The 12,804-nt window shown below is 35.5% G+C and overlaps 1 protein-coding gene across 1 annotated transcript in view; it reads right to left on the bottom strand.

The window, feature by feature from the left end:
- septin12 (septin 12) overlaps positions 1–12,804 on the bottom strand; it is a 124,928-nt gene that overhangs the window by 56,755 nt on the left and 55,369 nt on the right. The window lies entirely within an intron of this gene.

Raw genomic sequence — 12,804 nt, 5'->3', positions numbered from 1 at the left:
AGATTCCCTAGAGTGACTTAAATGAATGGTTCATATAAAAATGACAATTCTGTCATGATTTACTCACCATTAACTTATTCAAAAAATTATCCTATTTGAGTGTATTTCTACTTTTGAACAAAAAAGAAGATATTTTGAAGAATGCTGGTTGCTGGTAGCCACTGACTTCTATAGTATTTTTTTTTCCAACTAAAGTCAACTGGAAGTCAACGAGTGCCATCAAACAGCAATTTTCAAAGTATCTTATTTTGTGTTCAACAAAAGAAAGAAAATCATAATCATAATCACAATAAAAATCGTGTGGTTTTCAGCATGATAATGTAAGAGAGTAAATGATCAAGTGCAGTGGTGTCAAAACTCGGGCCTGGAGGGTCAGTGTCCTGCAGAGTTTAGTTCCAATCCCAATTAGACACACCTGAACCAGCTAATCAAGCTCTTTCTAGGTACTTGAAACTTCCAGGGAAGTGTATTGAGGAAAGTTAGACCTACACTATGCAGGACACTAGGCCTGGAGGACTGCGTTTGGGCACCCCTGATCAAGTGAGTTTCAATTTTGAGTGAACTAGCAGTTACTTTTTATCCACCTCTGTTTTGCCATTTTAGTCTTTTTGTAAGCAATTTGGCACATTTGCAGTTAAATTATGTCTAATTTGCATATTTAAACTCTAAACTATTAATCATATAGAAAAAAGTTAAGGCCATTTTAAACTAATAATGTAAATGTTTGTCACCTAGCTAGTCTGTAAAAAATATTTTTTAAAAATACGACAAGGGCAGCTGTGATTACCAGTTTTTCACTGTTAAAATATGGTACAAACCGTAGAAGCAACTTACGATTTTTATGGTAAATTACATCTGCACATTAACAAAGACATGTCAACGTATTCATAAACATATGGTGATGGGAAAGTCATATAATGTACATCACAAAGAACGTTTCCCACACGCAGAGAAACATGCTATAATATAGAAGGTGTTCAGTCTTATTCACACAACTATTAAACATCATCATAGTATTAGACATATAATTAAAGTAATGGAATAAACATTATTTATCAACTTTAGATGTATCATAAAACTCTTATGTACATGACTGATGAGGAAAAAACTAAAATGAACCACAGTAATGTCAACAAAAAGCATAAAAAGTGAAGTTTCTGGGAATTCTGGGAAAGACACTTAACAGTTTTTCAATGTATATATTAAGGAAACTTACTGTTAAAAGGTTTTTTACTGTTGAAATCACTGACATTTTAACCCTCCCACCCTATTCACCAGCAGTGTCTAACCTCACTTTGACAAAATAACAGCGGCCTCTTTAGGACTGGTTTACCATGCAGGGATTATGAGGACTGAGCATGTTTTCACAACATACATGGCTTTACTCTACGAGTCTCATCTGAATCCCAGAGCAGGATGCAGTTGTTCTTAGGGAGGGACGACTCTTCCAGGAAGCCCTGTCATGCTGTTCAAGAGGAAATCACCTTTCCCCTCTCCCCCTCATCCGGCCTAGGGAAAATATGGGTCCTGAAGGCTCAGAACTTTGACCTTCTACATTAAATCTACAATTCTATGTTTCAGGATTCATGGATGAAACGCTGTATTGTGTGCTTTTCGAGGGGCTTTTCATTTTGTTTCATAACGGAGAAATAAATCAAAAAAGATCAATAGGAATAAAAGCAGGGTATGAATGTGGAATCATGGGTGTTGTTGTCTTTATGGCATACAAAAAATGCAGAAATCATGTTCAAAGATAAAATATTCCAAACGTGTTATCGTAGTATGAAACAGCGCAAGGCAAAGTAATGACACAGAGGACCATTTTGGATTATTTTGTTTATAATTACATTGGGAAGCTAAAGCTATCATACTAAATAAATTTTTAGGTTCTGTTATAATGTGGCTTAGTGCAGTCTACAGAGTCGTTGGCTGTCCTTTATATATATATATATATATATATATATATATATATATATATATATATATATATATATATATATATATATATATATATATATATAGATATATATATATTAATACAACAGTTCTGTCTCTGCCTCTTTACCCTTTGTCTATAACTCCGCCCACATACAGTCAGTAAAAAGCAGACACTACAGATCTAAACTTTAAAAGATGCTTGCTCAACTGTTTAACTTTCAGCTTATGATTTGAATCCGGAAGAAAGTAGTTCCTCATACAAAAGGGTTTTTGAGACTCTCCATGTTTGATTTTGTTTTTATATACACAATTATGCTGTCAAACTGTTGTATAAACGCAATATCACACTCGTAGCAGTGCAATATGGCTGTATATTGGCAATGGTGGGGGCACTAAGGCACTAACGCACGCCTCCCACCAGTGCCGAAATACAGCCATATCGCACTGCTACGAGTGTGATATTGCTCATATATATATATATATATATATATATATATATATATATATATATATATATATATATATATATATATATGGTATGTGACATGGTATGTGTCACTAGTTAAAAATGTTTAGTTAAACATTCTTTGAAACATTTGGTATAATGTAAATATATGAGTCAGCAAAATTCATTCATTCATTTATTTTCTTTTCTGCTCAACCTCTTTATTTATCAGGGGGTTGCCACAAAAGAATGAACAACTTATCCAACATATATTTTACACAGTGGATGCCCTTCCAGCTGCAACTCATCTCTGGGAAACATCCACACACACACACACACACACACACACACACACACACACACACACACACACACACACACACACACACACACACACACACACACACACACACACACACACACACACACACACACACACACACACACAACAATAGAAAAATTAGCCTATGTCTTTGGACTGAGGGGGAAACCGGAGCACCCGGAGAAAACCCACGCGAACGCAGGGAGAACATGCAAACTCCACACAGAAACGCCAACTGAGCCGAGGTTTGAACCAGTGACCTTCTTGCTGTGATGCAACAACACTACCAACTGTGTCACTGCTTCGCCCCAGTCAGCAAAATATAGAACATTATTCTAAAAGTTTTTAATTAGATGTTGAATTATACATATTGTGCTTCCTATTGTCACTGAAAGTCAATATTATAGATGAAATAATAAATGATAATTGATTGCAACTTTAATAATCATAACATCCATAAATGCTATTCAAATAAGTGATGCATCATACAGTTTCTAGAAAATGTAAAAAAAAAAGGGGAAGTGGTCTGAAAAAAATGGGAATTGTTGCAGATCTTCTGCTTTTTCATTTTTCATCTGAAACTTAATCTGAATGTCAAGTATTATCCTTCAGTTATGCATCAATATTTTAATGTATTAAATCTAAATGAACTGATCATACGAAAACTTAAATAAATATAATATTACAAGAACAAAAACTAGTAAAAAAAAAATAAAAGAACACTATGAAATTGAAGAACATAATATTTAGATAAAGATATTATAATATAAATCAAAGATGGGGTTTGGTGTCATTTTAAAAGATCCAACTCACCATGGCCATAGCCTGCTCACACTCACGCCATCAGGCAGGCATTACAGAAACCTGTGGAGCAAATCAGTGAGGTTTTGTGACAGTTTTTATCCTGTCATTTTAAGATTTTTGAATTAGACCATACTTTAAATACTATTGATAGCTAGTATGTAATAATAAATCTATAAATAGCTAAACTATCACAAATTGTTAATATTATAACTATTATAACAAACTGTGCAATAGTTAGTTAGGTATTAATTTATTTCCTTTTATGATTTTAGAAATTGGGTTATATTTTATATAACTATATTTTTTGATATATCTATGAAATTATAAAAGCTTATTTATTATGTTGGGTTTTTATAGTGTTTGATGTTTTTTATGTTCTTGTTGGGTCCGATGTAACATAATTTCATTCAGCATTATAATTTATTGTGATGTTTTGAATGACAGAAATAAAGGAAACTAAAACTGATACAATGAAAAAACATATGCTGAGCCATACTTATTAAAATATGTAAAAGAATATGTGATCATGTTAAACTTTTATTATATTTCAGATTAATATATTAAATAAATAAGATATATTTGATCTTATTCTGGCTGTACGGTGGCGCAGTGGGTAGCACGTTTACCTCACAGCAAATAGGTAACTGGTTTGAGCCTTGACTGGGTCAATTGGCGTTTCCAACCCAGGCTCATTGTGGAAACGTAGTCCCGCGGACGTTTCTGGAGACCGTGGAATACGTCCCGGCGGGTACGTACGGCTGCAGTTTTTGTTTTCACAAATACGCGAGTGGCCGCTGTTGCACGCTTTTTCGCACCTCAGACGCCTCTTCCTTGCGTGAACTCGCCGAAGGCTGCTGTCCAACTGACTGGATGATTGACTGCGCAACCGGCCAATCGGCCGACTCGCCCTCCTCCTTCCCTGAACCCAACAAATTTTACCGATCGACCCGCCCGCCCGCCCGCTCGCTTCCCTAAACCCGAGCAACAGTTCACAAAAGCTGTCCAAAAAATTAAAGCCCTGATTTTTTTTTTTTTTTTCTATCGCTTTTTCGGATTTCGCCACATTCTCACCCTGTTACGAAACTCGTTCACTTAAGTTTGGGATTCTGTTTTTGTCTTACCTGATTGCTGGAACTGCTCTTCCCCGGACTTGAAACCGGCTGCGTGGTCAACTCCTCTCTGCATCTCGAGCCTGCCGACTTACACGCTGAGCTGAGTGGACAAACGGGTTGCAGCGGGGAAGCCCTCCACAAGGAGGTAATGCAAGCGAGAAAGGAAACAGCGTCACACCGCCCCGCAGCGTTCGCTTGAAAAAAATAAACATAGCCGTACGAGCCCCACGAGACGTATTCGCTGTCCGCAGAAACATCCGCGGGACTACGTTTTCAGAATAAGCTTGGGTTGGGCATTTCTGTGTGGAGTTTGCATATTCTCCCCGTGTTGGCGTGGGTTCCCTCAGGCGCTCTGGTTTTCCCCACAGTCCAAAGACATGCGCTATAAGTGAATTGCGTAAGCTAAATTGTCTGTAGTTTGTGTGAATGAGTGTGTATGGATGTTAATGGGTTGCAGCTGGAAGGGCATCTGCTGCATAAAACATATGCTGGATAAGTTGGCAGTTCATTCCGCAGTGGCGACCCCAGATTAAAAAAAGGGACTAAGCCAAAAAGAAAATGAATGAATGAATGATCTTATTCTGAAATGAATCTGTTTTAATCTACACCATCATTTTACCACTACTCTCCTGCCTGCCTGATTTGCTGGACTATTCCGCAATTTTTAATATTATTATGGCTTTTAATTTCTTAATCAATAGCCCCTTTCACACAGTGATACCGGAAAATATCCGGAAAATTTACGGAACGACTTTACCGGTATGTTCAAAAAAGCGCTGTTCACACAGACGAGGACGTTACGGAAAAAGAGCATTCACACATCCATTCCAAAATACCGGTAAATTCTGACATCATTCACCACAAATGAGCTTTAAACGGCTGCGCTTGTATTTGTAAACATTTGACTAAATTACAAACTCTTTTGATGATCAATATTGTAAACAACTTTCACAGGATCACTTTTGCATGTCGAGATGTTCATAATATGTGCGTGTGCTGCCGCTCACAGGCTGTTTCATGGGCACACGCAAAGCTTGAAGGTAAACAAACAACGGCTTATCATAAGCATCTTATCGATGATTATTTGCACAGTTGGCATTAAGGATAACATATAAACGTTATCTGACTAACTTCTAGCAGCTAAATGCGTCTGGAAAAATATTCAAAGGCTTTTATTCTCACAAACCGCGCGGACGTAAATGCGTCTGACTGTTGTGATTGGCTAAAGCAGAAGTCTTACGTCAGCACGTTCTAGACGTGCACGCGCTTATTCCGGAAATATTCCTTCTGCGTTCACACAGCGCAGCATTCCGGCAAATTGCCGGTAATGTTACAACTTCTCTTTCCGGAAAATAGCCAGAACGAATTTACCGGTATTTTCAAAAAGGACCCGTTCACACATACAACCTTTCCGGAAAATTGCCGGTAATTTTCCGGAAAGGTCTGTATGTGTGAAAGGGGCTTATGTTAAGCTGCTCTGATGCAATCTACATTAAATTAAATTGAACTGAAAAATATCTAAAACTGCTTGTTGACAATTAATCGTGATTTATAGTGGCAAAGATTTCGAAGATTTAAGATTTAAAGGTCCTGTGAAGTGCTTTAAATTGAGCGTTTTTCTTTTTTCAAATGTTTTCACATGATCTCAACTGAAAAATGGAGAGGGTGGGACGTAGAATAGCTCTTCCCCAGTCAAAAACAAAAAAACAGCCAATAGCATTTCATTTTATCAGAGCTCTGCCAGTGAGAGTGGTTGAGCTAAATCGCATTAAATGAAAAGCGTCTTAAAGGGGATGGGACATGTTAAAGAGTATCTGATTAGTCAAGATTTAATGAAAATGTAGTATGAGGTGATGTGGAAAAAAAAAATTGTTGGATGATTTATTGACAAACTGCAAGCTTTACATGTTTATATTTGTTTTATATCTTCTAAACGCATTTTACTCTGCTTTTAAGTACACTAGCTATTAGATATAATAGAAAATAATTTAAAAAATTATGAAATAATAATTAGGGGGCTACTCTGTTTACATAGATCAGGGGTGTCCAGATGTTTTAGTCCAAACCCAATTAAACACACCTGAACCAGCTAATCAAGCTCTTTCAAGATACACTAGTCTCCAGGCAGGTGTGTTGAAGGAAGTTGCAGCTAAACTATGCAGGACACCGGCCCTCCAGGAATGAGTTTGGACACCCCTGTCATAGATATTTCAAATGATCATTAGCTTGTTCTTGTTTTAAATATAAGATCTAATATTTTTATACTGAATAACATTTAAATGGCAAAAATATACTATAGTCATTTGTCCCAGAAAAATAGTTTAAATTAAGGACACACTGTAATATTTGTAAAGCTACTGTATATTATTCTTTTCTTGTTTTAATACATGCATGTTGGACAGACATGGTAAGGGAGAAACGTTAAGAATGTGGGATAATTCTTGGCAGCATATAAAATAGGATAAATTACATTTTAATAATTTCCCTGATGTTCACATGTTGAATAAATGCAACTAAACAAGATAAACAAAATGTAATTTGACGATGTACAGAATGTTCAAATATTAAAAAGGAGTGAACACAACACATGCAACATGAAATTCAAAGATTTCCCTGTACTGGAAACTACCTGCCAATATGGACCTTAGAGCATTTTCCAGTTGTGTGTTGAATTGTCTCACAGGTAAACCTGGTGTCAAATAGTGTTTTACTAACGTGCCAACTTTAAGAAGGCCTCTGCCAGGAATGTGAAGTCCCACCGAAGCGAGTGTCAACACGTAAACACCCAACAGGTCGAGGCGAGAGACTCAGCACGTCGCTTAAAGCTGAAGAAAAACACTCAAATGAAGACTGCACCACCCCTGCCCAGAGCAAAGCCTAGTGATAAAGAAACAGAAATGCCAAAGTAGTAATGTTTTTCCCAATTGAGCCCTTCTTCAATTTGCTTTCAATGTAACCACCTGCAAGATCTAATGATGCGGTTTTGGAAGCAAGAACTCAGTTTGAAATGATCTATGTACTTTATGACCTTATCCAGGAATATATACAGGAATCAGAGGGAAATTCATTACTTTGTAAAACCGCTTTAGGTTTCAGCTGCAACACGAGCGAGATTTTTACTTGTAAAAACTGCAGTAAACAAAGCAGCATGATTTCAAATCTAGCAGGATATTATTGATTTCATAAACTACACTACTATCTTGATATTCGCAGATTTAATTCAGACAAACTTTAGCATACAACCATACATTGCATAATCAAAAATGATATAGAATTTAATACCTTGCAGAACAGCATTTAGGACTTTTTAATATTTTTAAGGGCCTTAAATTTCTCTACATTGGTTAATCAAATTGTAATACTTTTTAAGAACCTGCAGACACATTGTTATAAAAATGTAAAAATAAGAAAAATGTAATCAACAACAACAAATATAATGTATAAAATAAATAAATAAATATCAAAATGGTAAAAATGAAGGAATAGATTGAATAATAATAATAATAACAACAACAACAACAACAACAACAACAACAACAACAACAATAATAATAATAATAATACCTCATTAAAGTGATAGTATACCAAAAAATTTAACTTCTGACATAATTAACTCACCAAAAAAAAAAAAAAAAAAAAAGTGATTCAGGGGTAATTATTGTGTCGGTGCTCTATGGATAAGGGATTCATAAACAAGAAACTCATGAGTCTAAGGCACTCGAAAATTAAGTGAAGAAAAAAAGGAAAATATTCGATACTTTTTTCACTTAAAAAATAATTTCAATTGAAGAAAAAAAGCTTTTGAAGAAACCTAAACACCACTGACATCCATTCGCACTTCCTACTATGGAAGTCAATGGTTAAAGGTTTTCAACTTTCTTCGAAACATCTTCTTTTGTGTTGAATAGAAGAAAGAAACCTAATATTCAAAAGAACCTCACACTGTAAGTAAAATATTTTTGGTGAACTATGCCTTTAATAATACTAATAATAATCAATATTATGAAAACAACACAATAATATACAATTCAAAATTGTGAAGAACGATTTAGGAGATAAATCTAGAAAAATAAATAAGTCAATTAAACAATCTTACGCAACACCCAAAAGAAGCAGAACAGATGTACACCAGTTCAGTACCCTAAGGTGTTTGCCCTCTCTTTTTTACCCTTTTCCCCTCTTTTGACCCCCATTAGCGACACAAGGTCTCATTTGTACCCTTAATCTGTGCTAATGTGTAAGTTAACCCACTCATTTGCCGTGAGACACAGATGAAGGGAACAGCATTCCAGACGAGCTGTCTTGCCAGATCAGCATTTCACAATCCCAGCCTTATCCCATGATGTGGAGCGGGGTTTTTGCACTGGGGTCACTAGAGACTGGACATCTATGAGGGATCAAAGGAGATCTGACCAACACGCCGATTAACCCCAATGAGAAAGAGAAGCCCTCTTCGCTCCGAATGAGTTAGCATGTATAGTATACACTCCTACCCAGATAAAAATCACACACTCTTGCTTTATTTTTTTCCTGCTCCAGGCACTAAAGAATAATTGACTCTTAATTATTGTTTTTATGCGATAAAAGGCTTGTTTAAAGCGAAACAAGAGCAAATCAGCATCTTTTAGTATGCCATATAAATTCTTTCAAAAAAAAAAAAAGGGCACGCTCTCAAAGCGACATGCCTGAAAAGCTGATTACAGCTTTCTGAAAATGTATTAGCATCATTTTGAAAGAATGTACGAAAGCATGTTTTCACTAGAGTGAGCAAATGAATCTCTTAGAATAAAGGATTTCAATCAACTGACATGAGAACGTTGCTTCCCCCTAGTGGCTGATCTGACAGCCGCTTAAATTATACAAAAAGCAAGCACTGCAGCTTCCAAGGAAGGAGGATCTGGATGGCAGAATCACATGGGACGAAAATGAAAAATTAGAATCCATCCATCAAGCTATCCATCGACTCTTTAAAGCTGTGGTTATTATCCCAAGTGATGTAGGTCAATCTCAATGAGTGTGTCATAAGAGAATGGGATTGTGTTAGTGTTGGGAAAGGACAGGAAGAGCATGACTGGAATGAAAGAGAGAGAGAGAGTGAGAGAGAAAGAGAGAGAGAGTCTTCAGCAGCATGTCATACCGATGCTTTCACATCTCAGGGATGCTTTTTGCTATAATCTCTCCCCCCTGTGGCGCTGTTAGCATTGAAGCAAAGCTGCAAGCTGTCAATGGTGCTAATTTTTGTTTTGCTCAGAATATATTATAGATATAGTTGTAAAAGTAAAGTTATGACTAAAGAAACACTCTTTCACTCCATTCAATTTGATTAAATTAAATTGAAATTCAATTTAGGGCAGCAACGTGGTGCAGTCGGAAGCACGATCGCCTCACAGCAAGAAGGCCACTGGTTCGAGCCTTTGCCAGGCCAGTTGGCATTTCTGTGTGGAGTTTGCATGTTCTCCCCATGTTCGCATTGGTTACCTCTGGGTGCTGCGGTTTGTCAAAAGATATGTGGTACAGGTGAATAGGGTAAGCTAAATTTTCTGTAGTGTTTTTGCCTGAATGAGTGTGTATTTGTGTTTCCCAGTGATGGTATGCCGGATAAGTTGCTAGTTCATTCCGCTGTGGCAACTCCAGATGAATAAAGGGACTAAGCTGAAAAGAAAATGATTGAATAAATTTCAAATGTTCCAAATGTACTGCTAAAGCATTTTTAACGTTTACAATAAAAAGAAAATACATAAAGATAATAAAAAAACATAGTAAACACAGTAAATAGTAGTAGTAGTAAAAAAAAGTAGTTAATTAAGAACAAATAAAAAAAATATACGATTATAACAATTATAATAAATAAAAATACTAATGAAAAATAATAATAAATCAGAATAAATAATACATTCATCAATATTTATAGATAAAGCAGTAATCTCTTTCTCTCTAAAAATAATACATTTCTACATTCATTTTCTTTTCTACTTAGTCCCTTTGTTAATCTGGGGTCACCACAGTGGGATGAACCGCCAACTTATCCAGCATATGTTTTATGCAGCGGATGCCCTTCCAGATGCAACCCATCACTGGGAAATCAATCAATACATCAAAGATAAATAAAACAATACAGTTATGGTTGTAATCAGAATTGCCAGGTTTGGTTTTATAAAATCCAGTTGCAACTACTATTTCGATGTGTTTACACTTGTAATGTGGGTCTCTTGTTTTTGGCCCAGTTAGTATTTACACTGTCATTTGAAAGACTTGAAGCTTAAAAAATCTCTAATTTTCTGTTGCTCAGAAAACATTACAGATATTAAAAATAGCTGTAAGGTTTCCAGGTTTGGTTTTATTAAACTGATTGCAAACGTCATTTTGATGTGTTTTAAACTTATAATTTGGTTCTCTTGGTTAACCGGATCCTGGTTCAGTCGGTGTTCACACTGCCATTTTAAATAATTTTCTATATAGAACTTTTTGATCATTTAACCAATGCTGTGTGCTGGAATTAATTTACAAGATGTTTATAAAGGAGTTCTTAAAATATGTAAAAAAAAAAAAAAAAAAAAAAAAATCAGATTCAAATCCTTTTACATCTTGGAATATCATGCCCTGCTTTTGGTTCATTTAAATGCCTTTGCACCATGATGTATTCATATTTCAGTTAAACCACACCAGATCAAAATCCTTAATTGTGACTATGTGGTTTATTAAAAAGCATAAACACTGCCATCTAAACTAAAGTGTGCACAAAACAAGTGGACTGACATCAGTCACAATTCACTTCAAAATAGACTCAGGTGTGGCCTGACTGGAATATTAATACAATATGGGTCAAAAACATCTAAACCAAATAAAGACATGACATTATGTCACAATATGCAACTATAAAAATGGCAAAAGGCCCAAGCACACCCAGTTTTTGTTTTCATATCCACGATGTTGCCATTACAGTTCAATACTGCTACTGGATACTTCAATACTTTGCTACAGGAATTGTGTTTCTTTGCAGCAGATCTTGATGAGCACCAAGCAAACCAAGACCAAATGTGTCCTTCTCTTTTTTTGGTCCAGACCATATAAACCAACTGCAAGTGTGAATGCACCCTAAAATGCTACTCAAAGAGTAAGCATTATACTTTAATATATATATATTTTGGGGGGGCTTAAAGTAAAAAGAAAAGTCCCAGAAATACTTTGTAAAAATAACTGTTAAAACAGTTATACATTTTACTGTACTACAGATATATGATGATAAATGTCAAAGTTTTTTGTTAATTAAAAATATATTATTATTATTATTATTATTATTATTTTAACTTTGTACTCATTAAATAATTCTGACCAAAGTGTTTTACGATAAAAAAGTTAAAACTATGCAGCACTATACTAAACAAAACAAATAAATAAATAAATAAATCATAGCTGTTTCAGCATACTACAGCTGTTTTCTGAAGGTTTGAAGGATACTAAAGTCTGGAGAAATAGCTGCAGGACAATAAGATTTGTCATTAAACAGGTATGAAAAAATTTCATTCATTCATTCATTTTCCATCGTAGTCCCTTATTCATCGGGGATCGCCACAGCGGAGTGAACTGCCAACTTATCCAGCAGATGTTTTACACAGCAGATGCACTTCCAGCTGCAACCCAGTACTGGGAAACATCCATACACTCTCACATGCACACGCATACACTACAGACAATTTTGTTTATTCAATCCATCTATACCACATGTCTGTAGACTGTGGGGGAAACCACAACACCAAGAAGAAACACACACAAACACGGGGAGAACATGCAAACTCCACACAGAAATGCCAACTGGCCCGGCAAGGACTCGAACCAATGACCTTCTTGCTCTGAGGCGACAGTGCTAACCACTAAGCCACTGTGTGGCCTTAAGCTAATTTTTGAAATTTTTATAAAATAGAATTAGTTGATCAATTAAGTACAGCTTCGGCATAAGAGGTTTATTTCCAAAAATATTATGGTCAAAAGTTAAAACAGAAGTTTAAAAAAGACTAATTTCATGATTCAAAAAACATTTAATAATATGTAGTACAAAAATATTAAATTACTTTTTTTTGAGAAGTATGACTATATTTTAAAGCAAATTATAAAGGAATAAATACACAGAAATATTAAATTTATTCTTGCATGATGAGTGCGCAAACAAGTTTTCTGTTTGCAGA

Source organism: Danio rerio, chromosome 3 (assembly GCF_049306965.1).
Source record: "Danio rerio strain Tuebingen ecotype United States chromosome 3, GRCz12tu, whole genome shotgun sequence".
In the NCBI taxonomy this organism is placed as follows: Eukaryota; Metazoa; Chordata; class Actinopteri; order Cypriniformes; family Danionidae; genus Danio; species Danio rerio.
Note: the sequence above shows the minus strand (reverse complement) of the source record. Positions and strands in the feature narration are given on the sequence as shown.